Below are 27,718 nucleotides of genomic sequence, written 5' to 3' on the forward strand. Positions count from 1 at the left end.
ATTGTGTTGGCGATGAAAACTGCTGCCACCTGGCTTGAGTGCGTGTTTCGCGCGAGGGCGTGGCAGCAACGACAGAATTGAGAAGTATGGGGAATTAACCGTAAAAACGAAAAAAAAGTAATTGGATGTAGATGTTTAAGATTTGTATTATGCTTCATACATATTTGATTACAACTACATTGTACTCTCCTATGCGCCAGCTAACAGCTGTCAAACGGTTCTATGACTATGATCTCATCATCGCGGATTGAGTAATACAAATTTCTCATACACATACATATATACATATCTGTGTACGAGTATTGGCAAATGAGGGGTTATTAAATATTGTTACAAACCTGTTTCACACATTATTGCTGCAGTCGCGATCATTTGGCAGTCGTAATACGACACATTAAAAATTAATATTAAGTTGAAAAAAACGAAAACCAGAAAAGCGATAAACGCCCACAATAAAACTGCTATGACAAGATGTAAAATTGCTATAAAAATATGCATTCAATGCGGGGAATTTATTACCTTCGTGTGTGAAAAATTACAAATTTTCATCAACGAGTGCTGTCACTCTTTCCTTTGTGCCGAAAACAGCACCAATAAACGAAAAGGGCAATTAACTAGCATAATAAAGTAATTAACAATTAACAAGTGTAGATCGAACCCTGATTTACTCATTTTTTCCACATTGTTGTTGGAATGCAGTGTAATAATAATGTAAGCATTGTTGTAGCAGAATGTCAAGCGAAGCCAGAGATGTGATCAATGGATCAATAATTTATATTCAATTCAATAAGTAATTATATTTTATACACGATACAAGCTCAGGTATGTGAAGCTGACATATCGATCTTTGTACTACTCAACACAAGAATGATTCAGGCCAATTGGTGGACATTTTTCTAAATTGATTTTTTAATTTTAATATTTTTTCTTTGTTGAAACTTAACTAAACATCGAATGGTGTATCTATATTCATTTGTTTGGGTGTGAGCCCATATTTGGTAACACAAAAAAAATATTACACCTAATGATTATGCTTGTACATACACATCTACCTATATGTTCGTAGTGTCATTCAGTAGTTGCTTTTTCAGTTGATGTCTCTTACGTGAACATAATCTCTCACCTGCACGAGTATAAAATGTGCATACATATAAGTATGAATGTGTGTACATTCATATATGTATGTATATGAATACTCCCGCTTATGTTAGAGTTTCGAATTGGTTACGGCTGACTCAGCCTTGGTGTGCCACACACAAACGATGTATGTATGTTCATACAGACAAATGCACTCATATGCGCAATTGTAATGCCTTTACGGTGATCATGTAAGCACATACATATGTTTCCAATATGTTTTTCCAGGTTTTCCTCACACTTTTAGCATTCTTTTCACTTATTTTTCTCAGCATTCTGTGACTTCTTAATGTGTTTTCTTTTACATTCTTCTTCTACTGCAACTTTCTGTTGCTAGTTTTTCAAAGTTTACGTTTACTATTAGAGTTTCTAGTATTCCATTGTTTAACTGTGAACATATCCAACAGGAAATTTGGTATTTTCGTGAGTTTCCTCAAAAGAAAACCAAGAGCTATTGGAGAGGTATTTTTAAGAGTTTTATTGAATATCACGACAGTTTTTTCCATCTGGAAAATCACATGTGAATCGATTTTTACTTAATCATAGTGTTGAAAAACCAATATTATTTACGTAATTTTCTTCGTCTTTGAACTTTTTCCAACAGGGCATCTCACATAAGAGTAGTGCGCTCATTTTCTTCTCTGCATTTCTCAATTACTTGTTCATTTGCTGGGCATTGTGCTCACTGTGTGCGTGTGCTCGTGTTTGTTTATTAGACCTACTTGAAGTCGACACATGTAATTCAATTGCTCTGAGCTAGATATTAGTTGCAGTCTTTGATGTACTTATGTATGTATATACTTTGGTACGTGTACAAGCAGATTTCTATTAGAGTACCTACAAATATAATTTTATGGAAGGCCACATTGCAGCGTGAAGTTGCTGGCATCTACTGAGTATCACTAAGCGCTTCGACATTTTTATCACTTCTTGGAATGAATTGAAAAATAAATTAATCTACATATATTCCTTATGCTTAGTTTCTACAATGTATCTAAAAAACACAATATTTTTTGGAAAATATAAAGGAGGGATAAACTGTTTGGTTAAATATAAAAGCATTAAGCCGTAATGTCAGTTTTATATTTAAATTACAATTTTAACCAGCGGTTCTCGATTTGTGTAAATGTATTATATTTAAAAGATCAACTAAATATTTTTTTCTTTTAAAATTTACTTTTCAAATATCTTAATAATTTATTTTGCCATTTTTTTTGTTTTTATTTGAAATTAATTTATTTTAGATTTTCTCTTTGAAAATTCGAATTCCTTTGCATATTTATTAGGCCACATAGTATGATGGATTTTCCAACAAACAAAAAAGTCATTGGCCCCTGTTCGTTTAACGATCAACGATATTTTGACAACCTCATTCCGTGGGTCATAAGCTTGTAGTTGTGTGACGTATGGCATGTGTGTGTTGTGGTTTTCGATGTTTATTCACATTTTTCCTCATTGTTGTCGCATGTGGGTTTATGCTTACTTGCACTTTCCAATGGAGAAGTCATAAAACAGCGTGTGGCGCAGAGTATTGATCGTAGCTGCCAGCTAACTTACTGTCGTTTTAAAGAGTTAATTTCTAATTGTTTTGTTTGTACAAACGCTACTCATTCCTGCAGAATTTTTATATAGATTTTGTTTTTTTAATAGAAATTAGTAAAAAGTATTATACAGTGGAACTTCCATAACTCGAAAATCTCCATAACTCGAACACTTGAATTGGCTGTAGCGTTTAGAAGCCAAATTTCATACAAATTTCCTTCCCTAACTCGAATTTCTATAACTCGAAGTTCTCCATAACTCGAACTTTTGAAGTGGTTATAGAAGGCAATTTTCATACAAATCTCCTTCCATAAATGAATTTTTTGGTCAGGGCATAATACAAAATTTAAAATTTTTCTAACGAGGTAGAATTTTAAAAGATTCCCTCTATATCTTATGGAGGCGAACAAAAAGTATGATAATACACTTATGAATTGCATAAATCATGTAACCAAAGCATGGAATACAATCGTCAAAAGCCAAACATTTGCAAACTGCAACAAACAAAATTCATAATATATGTTTTAACGTATGAACATAAAACTTTTTGCGAATTAAATAAATAAAACTGGGTATAAATCTATATTTTACTGCTTTTTGAAAAATTATATCTCTTATGGTGGTTTTTTGTGCATTATGGTGATTCGAGTTAGAGAAGTTCCACTGTATCATAAAAAGTATATGTTAGTACGTATTTTATAGTATTATTGAGCAACTAATTAATTAATTAAAACGGCAAGTCGACAATTACACAGAGAACCTCAAAAAATATTTCGGAATTATTTGTTTTATTTTAAAAAGCTATCTTAAAAGCTTTGTGACGCTAAAAACATGCAACAGTTTGAATATTGGGAGCGCTTACTTTTTGTTTGACTGAGCAAAAATTAAGAAATAAAAAAATAGTAAAATCTTTTATATTGTATTTGTTGCGGTTCCCGTAGCTACCTTAAGGTTGTTTGGTTTGATGCATTACAACTTGCCGCCTTCAACACTTTCGGGTATTAGCGCTGTCACTGACTTAGCAGTTCAACAGCTTTTCAGCATTTCGTTTCTGACAGCTGCTTGTCAATCGCTTGCGTTCAATGGTTAGCCATCGTAAAAAAGATACTTACTTTCCTTTAATGTCTTAAGCTCATTTTTATTGTCTTTTCATTGTCGTTTATTCTACTTTTGCTTGAATTCACTTTTATTTACTTCTCAATTGTAATCGACAAATCTACCTATTTCGTGCTCCATCGACTCCCTTGACTGCAACGCCTCGGTAAGAAATGGGTTGAGTCAACGAAAGTCAAGGCGCAGAATCGAATTTGCTTTCCGCCTAATTAACCCGCCGCAATGTGACAGTCTTATAAACGGTTAGCTGCCCTCTGGTGTGCTACAATTGATAAGCGCTAGCTGATGGGACGAGAGAGACCGTTAATTGCCATAGGTGGCCCAACAAAATGGTCTCACATTTCTTCAAATTCTCGTACCTTGTTTGTTCAGCACTTATTATAACCTCCGTGTAATTGTTTGTTAATATTTTCTAAAAAACTAATAGAAATAGGAATGTACGAAAAATAATTGGATAGTTAACAAACCGCAATTTTATATTAAGCTTGAAGTTGCTTTCGAAGCGAATCGCTAATTAATTATGTATATTTGCTTTATGGAAAAAGTTAATGCAAATAAAATTTTTCTATTTAAGTTCACTTTCCTTCACAATATTATTATTTCATATGCATTTTATTCATACATTTCTACAATCGATTGCACATTCGTCCGTATTTTTAGCTCGTTTCTATTTTTGATTGATGCTTCTTAGAATTATGATATGAAATACACATACTCGTAGGAATGTATATAAATTGCGAATAAAATTAATTTTTCATATGTCGAGGCAAAAGGCAGTATTACGTTATGTGTGTATGTATGTATATACACACCTATGTTTTTGTTTATCAGCAGCGATTCTATTAAATTGCGTAATGTTTATTTTTAGAGCGAAGTATATAGCGAATATTTTTTTAATCAATTTGCTATGAACTGCTTTGGAAAATGTGCTTTGATAGGATTTCATTCTTGGTAGGATTTCCATTTTTCTTGTCGGATCTTATTGTAAAATCTATACAAACTACTCCTAGATGGGTCCATATCATATATTTTTTATTAATACTTACTATTAGTCTATTTGAATCCAACACAATAATGTATTTTAAGTCATCAAAAATAACTTACTTATTACATTAAAGCTAATGAAATCAGTTTCTAACCTCAATCGAGGTCCGAAATATGTATATATATGTATATAATATATAGCGAATATTAATTTATTATAATTCAAAAATTCAATTGAATATCGCATTATCACATTTAATACAATAAATTATCCATTTGTTATGCCCGCAAGTGTGCAGCATTACAAATTGCCGATATTTCATGGATTCAACCATTACACAGTAAAATTAGAGATAGAAAAATCAAGAGGAAATCGCTAATGCCCGCTATGATTTCATGTCATTGTGTAGCGTAATTACCCCCACTTGTTCCGCTGGTTTTTATTTAAATTCCAATTTATTGCGTTCCAGTGGGCACCGCAAATTACCTTTGGTTTTGATTTTTATTTTTATACAAGCAAATCTGTAGTGCGCAAAACCGCCGCAAAATAGCAAAAATTGTAACTAGCAACCGAGCAAGATAATTTCACACGAGCATTATCACAATGAAAGCCCGAATAATCGCCCGCCCGTCTAACTACTTTTTATTTCCGTCGATTGTGTCTAATTACACAGAGTTTAGCTCAGTCGGCTTTAGAAAATTGACGGCAATTCGCGCTCACACACAAACTTACTCTATTGTAAGCAGACGAATCAAGCGCAGAAGCCGCGGGATTTCGCTTTTCGTCTACTTTTCGCGTTTGCTTGTTGATTATATGATATTGCTGGTGTCGCGATGGCAGGAAGTGGCAAATCACCTGTTTCGCGTACACAAAGTGGCAAATTAAGCCATGACAATGTGTCAGCGAAAACGATAATAATTGAGCTGATGTAATTAACTAAGCGTGTTGGTGGCGTAGTAGTGTGACAGTGAAAAAATCAAAAAAAAAAAATATATATTTAGTTTTGAATAAAGTTTTTTATTAGCCTGTCGTTGTCGGCTACGTATACTCTCAACTGCTTTAATGACCTCCAAAAGATGTATTCAATTGAAAGAAGCTTGAATAGCTTTTAATAAGAGCCATTCTTTTTTAGTTAGCTATTAATTAATAGCGCCTACACTCGCTGGGAGGATGGGATCATGTGTAGAAGTTCACGCAAGTGAGGAAAGTTTTTGATTGTCACTCACTTGGGAGTGGCCAGAAACGATTCTTCTCCACATGGTTCAAGCAGCTCACGACTTCCGGTTTTAGACCAAGTATCCTCTGGGTAGCCAACAGACATCCGTTTGAAGGCGAGCTAAAGTGAGAAGGCGAAGCCCGCTTATGCGGTTGTGCGTAGGGTTTGGGACCCACCACATAAAAACACCCCCCAATGAAAAATCTACGAAAGCCTCGGATGAGACACCCCCCTTTTGATGACGACCCCTGCAAACGTTTTAAGGATAATGATATAAGGGCATGCACCTGGAATGTCCGGACCCTTAATTGGGAAGGTGCCTCTGCCCAGCTGGTTGATGTCCTCATACGACTTAAGGCTGACATCACCGCCATCCAAGAAGTGCGATGGATGGGACAAGGACGGAAGAAGGTAGGACGATGTGACCAAAGATGCTTTCTATGAGCGCCTAGAACGCACCTATGAGCGCTGCCCCCGCCACGATGTAAAAGTCGTGCTTGGTGATTTTAACGCCAGGGTGGGTAAAGAAGGTGTCTTTGGCACAACAGTCGGAAAATTCAGCCTCCATGACGAAACATCGCCAAACGGCCTGAGGCTGATCGACTTCGCTGGGGCCCAAAATATGGTCGTCTGTAGTACCAGATTCCAGCATAAGAAAATACATCAAGCTACTTGGCTGTCTCCTGATCGAAACACGCGGAACCAAATCGATCACGTTGTGATAGACGGAAGACATGTCTCCTGTGTTTTAGACGTGCGTACGCTCCGAGGACCAAATATAGACTCGGACCATTATCTGGTCGCAGCGAAGATACGCACCCGCCTCTGTGCAGCAAAGAATGCCCGTCAACAAACACAAGGAAGGTTCGACGTCGAAAAGCTGCAATCGCAACAGACAGCCACGAAATACTCTACTCGACTTACACTCCTGCTCTCTGAGAGCACTCATCAGCATCTCGGTATAAGGGAACTGTGGAACGGCATCTCAAACTCACTGCGTACCGCTGCAGCCGAAACAATTGGTTTTCGGCAACGACAAAAAACAAGCTGGTACGATGAGGAGTGCCGTCTCGCAGCGGAGAGAAAACAGACTGCCTACCTCGCAACATTGCAAACGACCACAACACGTGCGGGATGGGATAGATACCGAGAGCTGAAGAGGGAAGCGAGACGCATTTGCAGACAAAAAAAGAAAGAGGCCGAAATGCGTGAGTACGAAGAGCTTGAGAAGCTGGCAGACAGAGGGAATGCTCGAAAATTTTATGAAAAAATGAAGCGACTTAACGAAGGTTTCAAGACCGGATCATCCTCATGTAGAGACCAAGGTGGTAATCTGGTAACCGATGTCCAGGGCATACTGGGATTATGGAGGGAACACTTCTCCGACCTGCTGAATGGCAGTGAGAGTACAACACCAGGAGATGGCGAACCCGATCCCCCAATCGATGACGATGGAACAGATGTTCCATTACCCGACCATGAAGAAATTCGAATAGCAATTACCCGCCTGAAGAACAACAAAGCAGCGGGGGCCGATAGATTACCGGCAGAACTATTCAAATACGGCGGCGAAGAACTGATAAGGTGCATGCATCAGCTTCTTTGCAGAATATGGTCGGAAGAAAGCATGCCTGACGATTGGAATCTCAGTGTGCTCTGCCCAATCCATAAAAAGGGAGATCCCACAATCTGCGCCAATTACCGTGGGATCAGCCTCCTAAATATCGCATACAAGGTTCTATCGAGCGTATTGTGTGAAAGACTAAAGCCCGCCGTCAACAAACTGATTGGACCTTATCAGTGTGGCTTTAGACCTGGAAAATCGACAACTGACCAGATATTCACCATGCGCCAAATCTTGGAAAAGACCCGAGAAAAGAGGATCGACACACACCACCTTTTTGTCGATTTTAAAGCTACTTTCGACAGCACGAATAGGAGTTGCCTTTACGCCGCGATGTCTGAATTTGGTATCCCCGCAAAACTAATACGGCTGTGTAAATTGACGTTGAGCAACACCAAAAGCTCCGTCATGATTGGGAAGGACCTCTCCGAGCCGTTCGATACCAAACGAGGTTTCAGACAAGGTGACTCATTATCGTGTGACTTCTTTAACCTGATGCTGGAAAAAATTATAAGAGCTGCAGAGCTAAACCGAGAAGGTACAATCTTCTACAAGAGTGTACAGCTCCTGGCGTACGCCGATGATATTGATATCATCGGAAGCAACAACCGCGCCGTTTGTTCTGCTTTTTCCCGCATGGATAAGGACGCGAAGCGAATGGGTCTGGAGGTGAATGAGGACAAGACGAAATATCTCCTGTCATCAAACAAACAGTCGGCGCATTCGCGTCTTGGCTCCCACGTCACTGTTGACAGTCATAACTTCGAGGTCGTAGATATTTTCGTATACCTGGGAACCAGCATCAACAACACGAACAATGTCAGCCTCGAAATCCAGCGCAGAATAACTCTTGCCAACAGGTGCTACTTTGGACTGAGTAGGCAATTGAACAGTAAAGTCCTCTCTCGACGAACCAAAATCAAGCTCTACAAGTCGCTTATCATTCCCGTCCTGCTTTACGGTGCAGAAGCTTGGACGATGTCAACATCAGATGAGACGACACTAGGAGTTTTCGAGAGGAAAATTTTGCGCAAGATTTATGGTCCTCAGAACATTGGCAACGGCGAATACCGCAGACGATGGAACGATGAGCTGTACGAGTTATACGACGACATTGACATAGTTCAGCGAATAAAAAGACAGCGGCTACGCTGGCTAGGTCATGTTGTCCGAATGGACGAAAACACTCCAGCCCTGAAAGTGTTCGATGCAGTACCCGCCGGAGGAAGCCGAAGAAGGGGAAGGCCTCCACTCCGTTGGAGGGACCAGGTGGAGAGCGACCTGGTTACACTTGGGATCTCCAACTGGCGCCGAACTGCGAAGGAGAGAGACAGGTGGCGCACTATCGTCGATTCGGCTATAACCGGCTAAACGGTTGCAACGCCAATCACATACATACACTCGTTCCATTTACAAGCTTCAATCTACTGTTTTATTGTTCAACTTTCAATAAGGGCGTTTACATTTTAGGGCTTGGTGCCGACAAAAAACTCACATGTACGTGAGTGTGGGTGTGCTTTGTATGGTGACCAGCCCGCTGCATTTGCCACCATGCTTTCTGTTACAAAGTAGCCGTTTGAAGTTTTGAATTTCAATGGACACACCACATGGAAGCTGTGCATTCGTCAGTACAATAAATGACATAATTGAATGTCGGCAAAATTCTGTTTGTAAATATGGCAATTACGAAATATTTCTAGTATTTTCTATATTTCTTTTTATAATCGATAAAGTTGGTGCCACCACTGTTAGTTACCAAACTTACTAATTCTTGATGTAAAGCAAAATAAATGTATCATAGTTGGTTTATTGTATTATATACAATTTTAACATTAACATTCATAATGGTTAAATTTTTGCACTTCTTCCCCCCAATCGTGAATATATGTACATATATTACGAATGTATATTTGTGTGAAGTATTAAACAAATTTTGTTTATGAATACATGTCAATATGTGTGCTTATTTGTCACTAAAACGAAAAATCTGAAAATTGTCAATAAAATTTTTCTATTCTCTGTGTATTAGCGTAGCCTAGCTCAGTGTTTTGTTTTGGTATTATCTTACAAATTCTATTAATATGCAAATTGCATACATGTGTGGGCTGCACTTATACGAGGCCTTCAAAAATGTGTGCAAAGCAGACAAGTGTTCATGCGCAGTCGAGCACGCTCATATAATGAAATGTGTATGTGTATATTAGTAAGCGCAAATTCTACTAGACTGCCTTAATATAACTGTAGAATAACATCAAACCACACAAATTTATAAAAATAAATATGTTAAACTGCTTATCTAGGTATTTTGTAGGTAAATAGTAAAGCCTTTCCAGTCTAAGAGGACATTGTACTCACGGTTTTGTCCACAACCAACTGCCAGCAACACCGTGTGTCTAAGTTGCTGGAATAAATAAAAATGCGAACAAACAAGTTCGCGCACTTGATTCGTTATGCATTTTAGCTTTTGCAAATATGCCCCTGTATGTATGTTAAAGACCTGTCCCGTTATGGCAGTCGCGCATGCGCAATGCATTTGCGATTCTAATGGTGCTGTGTTGCAAGATAACAAACCACTATTTGGATTATTGCATGTGGATAGTTTTTGTATTTTCTGATTAGTCAGATCTCTTCGTATACTTCATTCAAGTAAAGTTATGAAAACCTTAACTATATTTGAAGTCTTGTTGCTGTTAATTTACAAAAATGTTAATTTTTGATCTTAAGCTAAAGGTAAACGAATGTCGTAATCTTGTATTCTATCATTCTTGGTCTGTTACATAACTCGATTTCGGTTTTCATGCATTCAGTTTCGCCTTTCCGGATTCTAACCGTGACATAAAAAAGAATCAACGAAGCTGAGCATTAGAATATAGCCTCATCTTTCAATATGATATATATTGGATATGCGACGAATTGAAAATGTTCAGCATTTTGTTAGATTTGTAAAAGTCATTATAAAAAATATTATTTATACATATACTACGTTTATGCTTCATTTCTACTCGGTTATATTATAAACGGGTAAGTTCAACCCACTTTCATAAACACCTTTTCACCACGAGTTAAATGATCTACTCGGATAGAATATACACATTTTCTTTACGTATGCAGACGAGTTAACTCGGGTATTGCCAATTTTTCGCTAAAAACCCCTACCCCACTTACTACCGAATTTTTACGGCAAACGCCTGGTACTGTGTAGTACTACAGTAACCGGTTATTAGTTACATTTTGGCACCAAATTATTTTTGGCCCACCCGTGGCACTGTGGGTAATCGGATGGTGTAGCGAAAACCGGTTTTTTGCAAAAACTTCGACGAGTGGGTAGTCAGTTTTCGTAGAAAAACCGGTTTTTTGAGTCGGTCAGTGGTTGGTTTTGCTCGTGCATTTCTGCCCGAACACTTCTCAACCGATTTATGCCGCACACCCCTTTTATCTGGAAAGTAAGGACATATATCTGTTTTTGGACTCAGCAGCGGTGTATATTGTTTTGACAAATTGCATATACAGGGTTCCCGTATTGCCAATTTTTCGCTAAAAATTTAATTATTTACCAAAAATTCTATCAAAATTTATAATACAACTGTAATTTTAAGCTTAACATTTAAATATAATTCACTTAACGACATGCATGAAAGAGTTAAATTCGGCAGTGTAGTTTCGTTCTAAAACTGTCTACTACGCTCCTCAATACTCAATACTAAATTTAGCTAACAATTTTTTATCTAATTAAGCCTCCATAAGTGCAATGCAAACATATCGTAAAACTTAATTTTATCAAATCACTCACATAGCCATAACCGCTAACGGGCATATAATATGTACGCTCGTATTACCTTAGGCAAGCACACGCACCAATGTTCTCCATACGAACGTGTGTAAAAAGCGATTCGTGTTCGCTTTCATTGAATATTTATCTACAGCAGTGCAGCAAAATTAACGAAGTTCATGCCCTATATTTGACGTACATCGACGGAGCTCTGAGTCATTGTCAAAGTTAGTGAATGTGTATGTGCAAAATAAAAATGAACAAATACGCAGATAAAAAGCAAACGACAATAATAAGAAGATATGGTATTGAATTAATCGCATCGCATTACCTTGAACGCCAAATGACTCGCGCGAGTTGACAAGAAACGTTAGTCAAATTGGCGATACTGGAGGTAGAGTCTGGTGCCACACAGTTTTCTAACTTAGCTAATTGTGCTTGCTACATTTTATTTACGTGGTCGCGTATTTTCGCTTGTCGCGGCTACCTTAATTTTATCACAAATTCTCATAAATTCGTTTTTTTTTTTGTTGCGATTGCAAAAGCAATATAAAATCACAGTGATAAATAAAAACTGAAGTCACAGTGATTTAAAAATAGCAATATCGCGCATCACTACCACATAGGGTAGTCATACCACCATGTTTCACTCTACATCGCAGATTCTTCGAATCCACCTCCGTCTTGGGTTTCCGCCAGACGAAAGACTTCCCATCTGAACTAAAAATAGTAAATTTGATTTCATTTGCAAAAGTAACGTCCTTACAGTATATTTTGTCTCTAATAATATATCTGCAACTTCACTATGATTTTTCTATTGCGCTCACTTACAAACGGTAGGTTTCGAGCTCTCCGACCATGAAAATCAGATTCGAAGAATTCTCCCAATTGTCTGCCACTTTCCAGTTTTGTAATGAGTAATCACTAATTCCCGTTTTTCTATAGACTCTCGAGAACCCTCTACCAAATTGAAATTAATTTTAGCGCCCGACCACTTCAAAAGTTAAAATATCAAATTTTGAAAGTTTTTCTTTGTGTTTGTGACTGAAAATAATGGATCTTTAAATGTATATTTATGTTTTTTTTTAATAAAATATATACGAAAATATTGAACATTTTCTGTTTAAGTAATGGACACACGACATAAGGTATGAGCCACTGTACATATATTGTTGCTATGCATGTAAGAACATACTTATTGCAATTAAACTTAGCACTTACAATGATTTTTTTTAAGATTTTTGACTAATTTATTTGTAGTAATACTAATATATTTTATTGTAAATGCCATTCTATTAATTTTAGGCTTCAGATTATATGTTCATATATTTTCGATTTCCGTTGATAATGGCCCGATGTTCACGTATGGTAATTCGCATTACCGACAAAAAGTTCGCATAAATTGTTTATATTTGTGTACACCTATTTGTTGATGATGATATTCGAATAGACAGTAGCGTTTTTGCTTTCAGCACTACCAAGTAAATCGGTTCCGGGTTCTGTGCCAGGCCTTTGATGTTACGGCCATTAGTTCTGGTTCAGCAACCAGCCGGTGAACCATTAAGGGTGAAAATATGAATGGAGAATTGAGCCGATGGTATCGACTGTCATGCTGTCTGTCTGCTGTCGTTGTTTGTTTTTGCAACAAATGTGAAAAAGCATTCGGAGGTAATATAAAGTAAAAGAAATGTGCGCGCTCCGTCAATCAGTGAGTTTACGCAAAAGATTACAAAAGCACGCAACAACATAATAACAACTACGGTTGTTCATGAATGACGAACTGCCATAACACCGAAGAAAGCAAAGCAGCGCATCAAATATACGACACATAAACCACCCGCACGAACTGAAACATTTTCTGTCCTCCAAGAAAATAAAAAAAAAATTTCTTTATCTTACCTGTTTGTAGTGTATGTGTGTGTGTATGTGATTTAACACGCATGTAAATTACGTTTCGACAGCTTTTCATACGCTTAGTCATTCTGCGATCATACAAACTTCCACATACGCATTCTTTGCGCTGCAAGCTGCGGAAATGTAAAGTAATACAGTTGAATTTTGTAAAAACAAAAAAAAAAAACAATTAATATGTAGCACTGCTCTGCTTAAATATACATATGAAGACAAATTTTAACTTAGCATGTATACATATGTAAACATGCATGAGTAGATATGTACAATGTATATACTTACATATATATATACTCGTTATTATGTATTTTTTATTTTTTTATTGCAAACTGCAGTGCTGATAAGCTCTTTCTTGTATTACAACGATGCTTCATGCCTTTTCTTAACACGCTGTACCACTATTAGTACATATGTATGTATGTGAGTGAAAACACGATGGCGTATGCGTAATGCCACTGGGTTGTCTCTGAGTTGTTAAACACCAATTCATCAAGTGCGTGCGGTAAAGTGTACTCATCCCATTGCATTTATTAAGTGAAAAGTTTAACGCGTCAACCTGCGCGTACATCTGGTATGTATGACAAGTGTTTAAATACAAAAAATGTATGTGTGTGTGCAGCAAACGGCTGCTGATAATGTTAGTTAGTTACATGGTTAATTTGTGTTTCTAGTTTCGCACTTACTGAGTCTACAGGCATGATCTGGAGCAAATACATGTTGTTAAAGAGCACTGACAGATAAGAGTTAGAGATAAAATTCAGAAAAAGATTAGCGTTGTGAATAACTTTATCTAAGAGACACTAATTGGAAATGGATTACATTTCAATATAAACAGGGATCAGAAGTAAGGGTGAGATCAACACCCTATAATAAAATATAATACAATAAAAAAAAAACTAAATTAAGCATCGTTTACTTTCCGTGATTACGTTGTACAAGTATGAATATAGTAATGCATATACATATCAGTTCTTAATTATTTCCTACTTATATGTACATAGCAAATTAATTCATAATACTTAGCACTCGAGATAGCTGCTTGTTATTGGCATTTTCTGTTCCACCATGTACTTGCGTTCACGAGCTAAAAATACATACATTGTACATATTGGCGAAATAATTATCGACTAGCATTGAGTCATAATTGCTTGGCAAATATTGAACGAAGCAGAGGAGTTTAATATGTGCAAAACAAGCACAAAAACATTATATTATAAACATGTAATTATTGATAAATAAGAAATGAGAAAAATAGTGATAAGGAAGTAGTTAAACCTTAACACAAACTTTTAACGAAATAAGATCTTTGTAAGTTTTACTTAGAATACTTAATACTTATTAATTTTCATTTTTAGTTCAAACGCCAGAACAACGCAGCCATTTAGACAGCACATTGAACAAGCAAGACAATTCACACTCAAATATAGAAAAATGTGTTTATTCACGTATGCATTAATATTTGTCGATGTATACTATTATTATATTTACTTATAAATTGTGTGCTTTAGCTGGTGTAGTATTAAAGTAGCTGAGCATTCAAAGTATGAAAAATATTGCCGTAACTTGTAAAACAAGTTTCCAATTTAGAGAATTCCTCTGAACTCATTTGGCTGCACTACACATTCGTGCATACATATTGGAGTAATTAGACAAAACAATTTGTAAAGGGTGATTTTTTAAGAGCTTGATAACTTTTAAAAAAAAAAAACGCATAAAATTTGCAAAATCTCATCGGTTCTTTATTTGAAACGTTAGATTGGTTCATGACATTTACTTTTTGAAGATAATTTCATTTAAATGTTGACCGCGGCTGCGTCTTAGGTGGTCCATTCGGAAAGTCCAATTTTGGGCAACTTTTTCGAGCATTTCGGCCGGAATAGCCCGAATTTCTTCGGAAATGTTGTCTTCCAAAGCTGGAATAGTTGCTGGCTTATTTCTGTAGACTTTAGACTTGACGTAGCCCCACAAAAAATAGTCTAAAGGCGTTAAATCGCATGATCTTGGTGGCCAACTTACGGGTCCATTTCTTGAGATGAATTGTTCTCCGAAGTTTTCCCTCAAAATGGCCATAGAATCGCGAGCTGTGTGGCATGTAGCGCCATCTTGTTGAAACCACATGTCAACCAAGTTCAGTTCTTCCATTTTTGGCAACAAAAAGTTTGTTAGCATCGAACGATAGCGATCGCCATTCACCGTAACGTTGCGTCCAACAGCATCTTTGAAAAAATACGGTCCAATGATTCCACCAGCGTACAAACCACACCAAACAGTGCATTTTTCGGGATGCATGGGCAGTTCTTGAACGGCTTCTGGTTGCTCTTCACCCCAAATGCGGCAATTTTGCTTATTTACGTAGCCATTCAACCAGAAATGAGCCTCATCGCTGAACAAAATTTGTCGATAAAAAACATTTCGAACCGAACACTGATTTTGGTAATAAAATTCAATGATTTGCAAGCGTTGCTCGTTAGTAAGTCTATTCATGATGAAATGTCAAAGCATACTGAGCATCTTTCTCTTTGACACCATGTCTGAAATCCCACGTGATCTGTCAAATACTAATGCATGAAAATCCTAACCTCAAAAAAATCACCCGTTAGATATGCACACACAGATATATACAGAATATGAGTAACAAAAGTATCTAAATAAAATTGAATTGCACATGAACAACATTTCGTTAAACAATTAATAATAAATAAGCCGCTTTGTCAATTAACATACATTTAGATGTACATACATTTACGCCTTTTGCTTATTTTTTAACATTTACATAATTCTTACTGCTTTTGAAACTGACCATGACATTTTTTGTTTCTTTTTTAGGTGAGTCGAAAATTTGATTTCATTTTAATCAAAGTACGAAAGTAAAACTAATGCCGGTATTCTGCTTGTCACGTTTGTCTCATGTCTCTATTTGTCACAATTGTGAATTAGGATGTATCATTTTGTTATTCAGAGCATGATGGCAATAGAAGGTAAGTAATTGTAAAAAATACAAATTTCATTATTTTATCTTTATTATATATTTCGTATTTTGGATATACAGTGGAACTTCCATAACTCGAACTTCTATAACTCGAAGATCTCCATAATTCGAACTTTTGAACTGGCAATAGCGTTTAGAAATCAAATTTCCTTCCATAAATCAAACTTTTCCGACAAGGGCAAAATAAAAAAATCAAATTTTACTACCGAGGCAGAATTTTAAGAGTCCCTCTATATCGTATGGAGATTAACAAAAAATATGGTATTACACTTATTGATTGCATAAATCAAGTAACAAAGGCATGGGATACAGATACAGAAGAGCCGGTAAATTGCAAACTGCAACAAACAAAACTACCGAATACATGTTTTAACGTATGTACATAAAACTTTATGCGAAGTAAATAAATAAGGCTGGGTATGAAACTACATTTTACGCCTTTTTGAAAAATTGTATGTTTTAATGAAAATTCTATAACTCGAAGTTTTTTTGTTCATTATGGTGATTCGAGTTAGAGAAGTTCCACTGTATATATACATACATATTTGTATTTTGGAAATCGAAAGAATTTCGTAAACGTATTTTCTTCATATAAAAAGGGATCTTCCTTGTTGCGCAAAATAGCCAGATTGCGGTTAGGAGTGTTGCTAAAACATAATCACTTTGTTATCCATTATTGCAAAATAACAAATATTAATACATTCTATCTCTTCTTCCTCTCGTTTTTTCATTATAATATATATTGGGCCAATTGCATCATCCATTATTGTGCTCCTGTTTTTCTGTGACCTGGTTTTAAGCACATAACAATTGAGAGACTAATATTGCTCAAACAGAGCTGAGACAAACTCGCCATAATACGAAAAGTCTCTACAGAGATTACACCACAGATTCGTCTCTATTAGAGACTTGAGACTGCTCGGATACCGGCATAACTTATAGTATTTTTAGTACTTACATCCGTCATACATTTTATAATATTCTGATTACTTTAATCATTTTTATACTCTCGCAACAAAATTAAGTTGCTAGAAAGTTTATAGTTTTGTTCACATAACTGTTGTTTGTAACACCTAAAACTAAACGAGTCAGATATAGGGTAATGTATACCAAAGTGATTAGGGTGACGAGTAGATGTAAAATTGAGATCACACAGATTCCTTGACATGAGACAGCTGGTATTAAAAATGGGCGAAATCGGACCACTTCCACGCCCACAAATAGGTTTCTGTGTATATATCTCGCAAACCAAAAAAGCTGTGTAAACCAAACTTTCTGCAGTCGTTTATCTCACTACAAAATAGTTGAAATCATACAAAATATTAGTACAGAAACTTATTTACTAACACCAATCAAAGGGGGTGATTTAGTTTTGTCCGATGGAATTTTGAAGACTCTGGAATATTTTCTTTGAAATTTTTAAAATCACAACAAAATAATAAAAATAAAATCAATTTATTTTAAGTGAATATATAGCCTAATAATAGAAGATAGAAGTTTTTATTTCTGAACTCTTCTTTTTAAGAAAAACAGCAATTTCAAAAATTGCACTAATAGTAGAAAGCCATTAAGTCATAAAGCTAATGTATTCCCTGCCTAATAGTCCATATGTTTCTATTTCATTATTTTATCATATTCCACAGGCTGCCCGTCAGGTTAATACAAAAACAATAATATAATTGCTTTCAATCTTCTTATCTCATTTCAAATATTTTTTAATTAGCCGCTTTTAAAACAATTTAGCAATTAATTTCTCTACGAATAATATTGTGCAAAATAGGAGAACTTAAGTAATTTATCTGTGTCATATTTCGCGGCTAACTACCAGTTACTCTGCGCTCTATGTTAACGCATATTTATAGCCTTATAATAGCTGGCATTCAGCTATGTGTGTGTTAGAGTGTACCCCACGCGGCCTCGCCAAGCCCAGATATCTGCTGAGGCACATGTGGTGCGCACATCCGCGGTTTAGAATTGTTAATTTCAGGGCAATGAATGCAAAAAGTCAAAAAGTTGGAAGAAAAAAATGAATAATTTGAACATGTCTATGGGGGAAAAAAACTTAAAATGTTGAACGGTTGTAGCGCGATCATTTAGAACGTAGTAAAATTGTTTACACGCCATAATTGCGTCTGTGACTTTAGAGTGATCTCATGCGTGCGTTTAAAATATTTGGAGTGGCATCTGAACTGGCGTATTTCGGAGCGAGATTAATGCGGTTATTCCATACGACTGAGAAACGAACTTGACACTAGTTTAAAAAATAGAGTCTTGTTGATTATTGTGCGACCTTCTGAGTTTCGAGTAATAAGAATGAATAATCCCTCTAAATAATATGCTCTAATTTTTATAATTTGAAATGAGTAAATGGTTTAATGTCATCTTTCACTGTTTGTCTTTTAACTCAGCAGAATAATAATTCTCACCACAGCCGGCTGATACTGCCACCAAATTTACAGCCATCTTCGTACTTTCTTGGTCAATCAGGAGAGTGATTGTAAAAGTGAGTGGAGTGAGTGGAGAGTGATTAGGCTCGTATTAGTCGCGTTTCTTCGTTCTGATAGTTTTGTTGAAGTTCTTTTCGTCGCAATCAAAACCTACACCACTCGAGTGTCCCATATTCTGCCACAAAATATGTCCACATAATACAGATGAGTCGATAGCTATGACAACGCCGAATTGAGCCGGCACTTTGCCGTTGATTGCATTGAATACTCACACGGTGTTAACCACAGACTTGCATTAATTTTGACTGCCACATGTTGCAGCACTCTAATCGCGGTGATTAGGAATGTGTGTGTGGTGTTTTTCTTATATTCTTTCCCGCCACAAACTGATAAGCAACTGATTGGAAAATGCTTAACCAGAAATATTAAAAAAAACATGTATTGATATAGCTTGAGGCTTCGAGTTAAATTACGTAAAAGTGAAATAAATGGAAAATTATTAGAAAACTCTAATGTACTATCGCTATAAAAGTGTGTGCAAGAGTGTCACCTAAGTTGTTGTTATTTGGCTACCACCAATTCTTGTATTATATTTACCTCTTTTCAGTAAGTGTTTGGGTATGTTTATGAGTTAATTAGTTGGCCGCAGAAGAGGAGGCCGAACAGGTTGCTGGCTTGAAGCGCCTACTGCGTCTGAGAGTGTATGGCTCGAGTTAAAGTGATTGCTGGAGGTATTGATGTTTGATATTTTTAGAGCATACCCGGTTCTGCCTGTGTTTTACTCGTACTCTAGTGTACTGTAGCTTAGGCTTTTTTCGAATTTGTATTTGTGTAGTGTAGTCATAGTTCGGTATATAGATATGTTCATGTGTCTAGCTAGAAACAGGTTCTTCTGTTCAAGATCCGTGTTGATAGTCATGTTGCTGCTGCTACATTTTCCCCGGAGTTTATCTCTATTATTTACATGAGTTTATTGCTTTTGTCGGTGTCGCACATAATTTGCTGGTATCTGCGCTATGTTTTGTCTTGCTTTATTAGTACTATATGTAGCTGATATATGTTTCCCGATTAGTTCGTCCACATGACCCTCCGACGTTCGGTTTCGTCGGTCGTCTTATCAGCTGTTTGCCAGTCGGTAATGCTGCGAACTCACATTTAGCGCGGTCTTTAGTTTGAGTAAACATGTTTTTGTCACACTATTCTCACATAAGGCAGATACTTTATCAGCGGTGGCCCCACTATACTTAGCTTTAATCAGTGCTTTATTACTTATGCCTCGGCTTTTCTGTATTATGTCTCATTTGTTTCTTCAGTTGTGTTAATAAAAAGCATTCTTTAATCGCTCGTGAGTTCCATAGTTCACGCAGATTCATTTATGTATACATAATACTTTGATTGTCTGGCCAATTTTATAGCTTAGAGAGCAAATGCTGCTATAATAGCGTTGATGGACACCGTTTATTGCTCTGAAAGCACAGATATTTCTATATCATTTTGCGTTCATATTAGCGATATTTTGTTTCCAAATTCAAATATTTTTGTTCTTAAATTTACTTCTCTTTCTATTTGTGGTTCTATGCTCGATATATGGTGTGTCATCGTTGATCACTTGCCAAATTTTGGGTGTTGTGCCGGTTTTGACGCAAACGCTTGTGCATTGCCAAAAAACAAAATTAAATAAAATAATATGAAAAACTTTCAGTTTGCAGGTTTCTAAACGGCCAATTGTCTGTAGAAATTATGTGACGAATTTTTCGATATAATATAAATCAATACCCGCATTTAAAATGTGGCAGATTCTTCTGGTAGTTCTTCATGTTGATGATTAATACAATGTACACTTAATAAATACATGTAATAGTAAGTTGAAAATGATGCATAGAAGTAATTTCTCGAGCTGTGTATGAGTGTACTGAATAATATGAGAATATTCCACCTGTGCAATTATCAATCAAGAAAAATGTATAAAAAGTAAAAGAAGCACTTCTGCTTCCTATTAATCACTGTCATATTTTTATCACTCTTTGCTATCGCCAGTCAGTCTGCCAATTTTTCACAATCTACTAAGTAGATATGCCTTAGCTACACGAGACTTGGGTTCCATATTATTATAAATTGCTGTTCTTTCTGGAGGTCTGCGCTACGTATTCCTTTGCTTTTGAACAATAGTCGTTAACAACTGCCATTGTCAAAAGTGTCCAAGTGCCTTTTGCGTAATTAAGAGGCGTTCGTGCGGTTATAAAGACCGTACTTACCTATTCCAGGCACACGAGTAAATGCAAGACGAGTAATTATATATTTTATGTCAGTGCAAGCATATGTTATACGAATTTCGCTCTTATTGTCAGGAAAAGGAAACTAAGTAAGTTATTGTAATGGAAAAGGCTAATACTGTAAGACATTAAAATGAAGTGCTTGTGCCACCAAGCACCATGAAGTGATCTGTGACCACCTCTCAAGCTCATGCATAAACTTGAAGTATTTTGCCTGTAGCCAAGCCGTAGCTTTCTTATGCTGAATAAATGTACCGGCGTCTAACTTATGACTGGAATGTAAGATTTAACAGAAATGGAATTGATGCAAAAACTCAATCCGACTAGAGGGGTAATTGCGTTTTTCGAAAATCCTGTAGAAGTCATCTGCCATCGCAAACATACATCAAAGTCAATGGTTGCTGAATACCCTAGCGCCCGCTGACCTATCGACGCAGGTCGACCGCGCACATTTGCGTCCGCCACAATCTAATCGTTTGTTTTCGTTGTTCATCGCAAACAGAGCGTGTCAGTAGCATTTTGTAGCAACAAATACACATATGCAGTGATCACTCGACCAGTGGTGGGTACAAACACACAACGAAACAGCGAGCGATGACAAAGGCGGAGGCGGCGCTGATGACGTTGGCCTTCCAGTTGTTGCCGCTAGCCGCGCATTACATTCAACACATTGCATTTGAATGCATGTAATATCCGTCGCCATTCGTGCAATATGTAGTTGTAAGCATGCCTCATAAGCCATCACATTGTGTGTTTTTATCAACTTTATTATTCATTGAAGAATGGTATACTTATATCGGAGTATATGAGTAGTTACAGTCATTTTCAGCATATTATCGTAACTATGCATCGTAATGAACACTTTCAACTGTTCTTATTGCTACTGCATTTAAGTTTTCGCATGACTGACAACGATTACAATGTGTTGCCTTCATTGCTTATTACCCACATATGTACATGTGTATATGAATGTGTTGATGTGTCTGACTTTGCGAATTTTTAATTGTGTGTGCACATACATTCTTATTTATTAGTTTTAAATTCCAAATACCAGTGATGCCAGCGAGGCCGACAGTTTCAAGTGCGGCTGTGGCGACCATGTTCAGTTTAGATATACTCGTAGTATAAGTATGTATATGTATTACATGATGAAAATAATGTTGAGATGAAAACTAAATTAATATTATAAAAACGAGCGACATTCTCGCTCGCATTTCCTTAGTAAATTACGGATTAATGGACATAACAGCCTCATTTCCGATCTTATGGGGATATGAGAATATTCCTACTGGCTTATCTGCCATAACTGATCTCGAAGTTCTACACACAACCAAACAATATGCGTCTATGTTTTTGGCATTTCAAAAGCGAATGATTTGATCGCTGAAGAAAGTCGTTTCTGCTTTACTATTACTTTGCCATGCAACCGCGGCATATGCTACGCTTTCATTTCCGCATCTAACCACATATACATGTAACCAGCCTCTGATGATCGCTTCCATTAATCTGTATGAAAATTGATATTGGTATCAATCGTCTCTGCCATTGTCGCTTTCCATGGCATAAAATGTTCACTAGTTGAGAGGCACTCAAGCAGCCAGCTGTCTGTCTAACAAAACGCCAAAGCGAATCAAACCATTCATCCAGTCATCCAACCAAACAGTCATGGAGCCAATAACCCAGTGCAATCCAATCTAGGCAATTGAGGCATCCAGGAAGCAGCTGGCTCGCCAGCATGTCTTGCCAAAACAAAAGCAAATTGGCAACGCATACCTAATAGGTATCTGTTACTCCACCAGCACAAATACAAGTAAGCATGCACTTAAAACAAACAAAAAACCAGCAGGAGAGTGAATGAGTGACTGGCTGTCTCGTCTCATCTTGTTGTGGCACGCTTCGACTGGCCGCATCTGTCTGTGATGGCAAAGTAATGTATGCCAATAAGTGCTCCAGCCGTAAGTCAAAGAATAAATGTCTGTCTAGGCTTGCTGAAGGCAGTACTTTCTGGATTATATCGCTCTTTAATGAACGCAACCAAAAGGGATGCTTTGAAACTGTTATGGGACCGGTTGTGAATGTGCGAAATGTGATGTTGCACAATGGTCGTCCGCACTGATAGTAACGGTTGGTTGTGTAAATTGTTCACGAGGAAGAAAACGCCGTTACCGTGTGGTAAATTAGAAGCGTACATAGAAAATGCTACATTTGCTATGTTCAATCGGTGCTGCACAGCGGAGCGTTTTTGGATACAATGCATATTTTTGATTCTGATCAGATATGAATATACTCAACCCCAATATATTCTTCCACAATAATCCCTATGGACGTTGTATAATTACATATGTACATATATAGAGTTTAAAACTTATTTATAAATGTAGCCGAAACTTAAAGAGAATATTTTATGCTAAAGCCGGAGAGGTTCGCTATTGACACCCATAAGCGATTGCCATTCTAAAGCCTTTTTCAGTAATTTTCGCCCGTAATCGAGTTACAAGTTTCTGCACAAGGGTGTATTAAGGTTTTGGTGGTTAACATACAGTGAGTATTATATGTGTGTTTCATACTTTATTTATGTGGGATGAGCTCTGTGAACTTAGTAACGCTCACGAGGAATTCACAAGGCAAAGTAACGAATTGTGGATATTTTTAAAGTTTCTTAATGTACTTCATACATGCATACACTCCAAAACGAGTGGCTATTTCAAGTGAATGAGACCATAGTTGACTTCAATTTACTTTTAAAACAAAAAAAGCAATCCTATAACGGTGGGCGGGTATTTAGAGATTGTTGTAAGTCAAGTGTGCAGGAGAAAAATTAAGAATCATAAACTGTGTGCTACGTTGCAATACCATTCGCGTACATATCGTATGTCCATCGCAGCCACATGTACCTAATTGCGGAAGTATTCTGCTTTAAGAATTTTCAATTAATTTTCAATGAAGTGCATCAATGGCTAGACAATGGCCTTTTATTGTGGCGCTTAAAGATTTATATGTCTGATTTACAAGCGCACGCAGATGTATATAAATGCGTTAAGAAAAAGGCGCTCTCAAGTGTACTGTGACTTACAAATTAGGTTTTCGCGAACAACACGGAGAAACGGAAAATATGTAGTTATTAAGCAAAGAATTTTGTAATTAATTAGGAATATCATTACAATGAAATAGAAAAAATAGTATTTGTATTTGATTAAGTTAGTTGATTATTTCTGGACAATCTTAATAGCTCTTTAATTACCTCTTTTGTTTTATTTTAAAATTTAAACTTTTATATACCCTTAGAACATCAATCCATGTTCTTAAGTTGTTAATTTTAGATTTCTTTCATTTATCAAAGCTAGATGCCTCCAGTTTTTAACATCCCCACATTCCTCATTCTAACACCATCTATCTAGCATGACACGCTGCTTTCTGTTAATTTCTGTTCTCTATGCTAAATAAAGGCGTCAAATCTCATTGATCGATTGGCTCACTTGACCAGTTACAAAAGATTTGAGAAACGGCGCACAGAGTTCAATGGTTGTAGGTAATACATGTTTGAGTACAATGTATGTTCACTGGTATAAATAAATTTGTTTAGACATCGGAAAACATTAGTTCTAGCATCTCTGCCCCATGAATCAACGCAATCCAATGCTTCATGTTACGTGTTTATTTTTAATTTTTTTTTTGTTATATTTTTTGTTGATATCAACCACTTTGAGTTTTAAACTTGTTGCTGGATCCCACAGGCTCCCTCTCCACACGAATAAGTAGTGTCTTCCTCCTTTAATTCCTCGATATCGACATCCCATACATGTATACACATACTCGTATATGGATATGTAACTAGCTGTAGGCCGGCCTGTCAATGTGTTGCTGCTATTTGCTGTTGTTTGCTGTTTATTCGATCAATTGTTTATTTATTTGTTCCAGTCAAAGAGGTGCCAGCGTAAAACAAGAAAGAACAAGTAAGGAAGGGCTAGGTTCGGGGGTAACCGAAAATTTTATACTCGCAATTTATTTATTTAATTTTATTAATACAATATACAATTTGACCCACATATTCTTTATATATGTGGTATAAAGTCCATTGAAAGTTATAAACCCTAATATTAGGAATATGCGAGCTAAGTAGGGTTATGACCCGATTTCACTCATTTTTGGCACCGAGACATATTATTAGAAAAAATTCCCTTAAAATATCTGAGGGTCTTACTTATATTTTCGCTAAAAAATTTATTAGAAGCACTGAGGTCCTCATGTTCGATATATGGGCCTTAAAAACGTAAGTTCCGATTTCGATTTTTAGAAGCTTACATTATATATTGAAAAATAAATGACTCAGATTGACTTCCCTGTTCTGGTATATATGTAAGTAGGCGTGGTTGTGAACCCATTTGGTGTATTTTCATAAATTATCACTGGGATATATATTACTAATCGAATTGCATTGAAATTTGTAGAGTAGTTTCGGAGATATGGGTTTTGACCCACAAGTAGGCGGAACCACGCCAATTTAAAATTTTGTATACCATTTTGAGTGCAACTCTTCTGTGCCATCTTTATAATGAAATTTGAGGTTTCTAGTGTTTTTCTTTACTGAATTAAAGCATTTTTTTTAAATAACCTTTGTATGGGAGGTGGGCGTGGTTATAATCCAATTTCCTTCAACTTCCGGACTGTAAAAGGTAGTACCTAGAAGACATTAGTTTGGTTGGTATAGCTTTAGTAATTTAGAAGATATGTACAAAAACCTTAGTTTGGCGGTGCCATGCCCACGGCAGCACGGCAGCTCGTCTCAGTATTGTTTGTATTACACACGATCGCATTGTGTTCCTGAGACCAGAACCGACAGTTTATCAGCATCAACAATATACAGCTCAGGATTTTCTTCCCTCCAACTATTTTTGCGCTCTTTTAATTCATGAAATATATGTTTGTATGAGAATGTGTGTGTGGTCGTTTAATGTTCAAAATGGTGTATTTTATTTTCGTTTGACTTTTGGTGGAGTAATAATACCAGCGATGATGACGTTTGCAGTGTTCTAGGTCTCCTTCGTGTCAAGCGAGTGTTCTTACAGTTTTTTTTTATATGCGTGTAGTATAATGTAGAAGGTTTGTTCTACGTGATACTTCATTAATTCTCCACAAAAAGGTTAATGACATTGTCATTCAATGGAAGATGAGTAAAGACACATCAGCTTTACTACTTACAATACATTTGTTTAATTTTATATATTTGTATTGTAAAAGGCACAATGAACCCCTCCTAACAAATCATCTTACTCTTAATTGCATTAAATTTGAACGGATGATGTGTCCGATATAGTTCAGTTTCTGTGAAATAATTAATAATCTGACCAAAGTCTATTAAGAGTTTTCAAGTATTGACCAAGATTTATGGTGAACATTGTAAACTAATATAGTCATATAAAACAAGTCACAAGCAGAAAATATCACATTCTAACAGTCCTTTTTTACTTCCACTCGCATCAATGCAACGCATTCCAAGTTACTCAAAACAATGCCTTTACCGAACTGGCGAACCAGTCTTTGTAATTTTTCTACGCTTCTTATATTATCTGTTTTATACTGCGTTTACTGACCCATCTGCTTTGAATAGAGAGACATTTCGCCTAAGTACGTAGTGATATTAAGCTCTCCGCTGATATCAGTGCAATTACCATATAAATTAGTTAATTTATTTGACAAATAACACACATATTGACATAGTTATGTACGTTTGTAAGTGCTTTCATTGCAAATGCATTACGCAACAACGAGTTGAACCAGAAGTCAAACGCTGGTGAGTTATCTACATATTTAACTTGCATGCGACAGCCACGTCCACCACACTACGGCATACATAAATGTTACACAGGCGCACCGACCAGAAAGCTCTTAAATTCTTGAGAGATACAGCTTTGCAGATCAAAATGTCGCGGAAAGCCGCTAATATCCGAATAAATTTTCATGACAGAGCAATGTCTACCTCCAGTTGGTCAGTTGGGGTTGCAGAAAAAGAAAATATTAGCACAACAAAATAAAAAACATATCAATACAGTTTACACCTCTCTACTAATGAAGGTGCCAAGTATGGAAAAGAAAAAATAGAAACAAAATATTTAAAAATTCAAAGATAAGAAACTACTGGAGGAACTCTTGAATATTTATATTCAACAAAGGGCGGCTTAAATCTGTCGGAAGAGAAGAAAATTGTATAAAACATGGTATACGCTATGTCAAAACATGCTAGTGGTCCAGTTCCTTCTGAGGACGAAGTCTGATTACGGATCGAAGGGAACAAAAAAGAAGAGGTAAAAAAGAGGTTTTATACTCCACCAATTCATCGAGTAAGTTTAGCCGTTCGTATTACTACTGCTACTTCTTTAGCGGATCTTCTGAAACACTCTACAAGTAAGGAAGGGCTAAGTTCGGGTGCAGTGAACATTTTATACTCTCGCAATTTATTTATTTAACTTTATTTATATTATATAATACACAATTTGACCTACATATTCGTCATATATATCCCTTTCAGACCGTGATGCATCAATTGTGCGGTCATGTTTCAATGTCAAGATCTCTACTATTTATGCACTTATGTTAAAAAGGCCAATATGCATGGATTGTGCTGATTATCGTGTACCTTTTCTTTTTGCACTGTTTCGCTATACGGTTTACCGTTATCCACGTGGTGATGAAATTCTAAAGTCGTATTTCGAAT

General features: G+C 36.4%; 1 protein-coding gene across 11 annotated transcripts in view; it reads left to right on the forward strand.

Annotated features, from left to right (window-relative positions):
• Positions 1–27,718, forward strand: part of LOC105212429 (uncharacterized) — a 442,313-nt gene that overhangs the window by 246,241 nt on the left and 168,354 nt on the right. For 8 of the 11 annotated variants that reach the window (XM_054229606.1, XM_054229600.1, XM_054229595.1 and 5 more), the window contains one exon: positions 16,124–16,275. The exons of the other annotated variants lie outside the window; for them this stretch is intronic. The gene's annotated coding sequence lies outside the window, so the exon portion shown is untranslated. The remainder of the gene's footprint in view (positions 1–16,123; positions 16,276–27,718) is intronic. 11 annotated transcript variants of the gene reach the window in all.

Source organism: Zeugodacus cucurbitae, chromosome 2, assembly GCF_028554725.1.
Source record: "Zeugodacus cucurbitae isolate PBARC_wt_2022May chromosome 2, idZeuCucr1.2, whole genome shotgun sequence".
NCBI classification, from domain to species: domain Eukaryota; kingdom Metazoa; phylum Arthropoda; class Insecta; order Diptera; family Tephritidae; genus Zeugodacus; species Zeugodacus cucurbitae.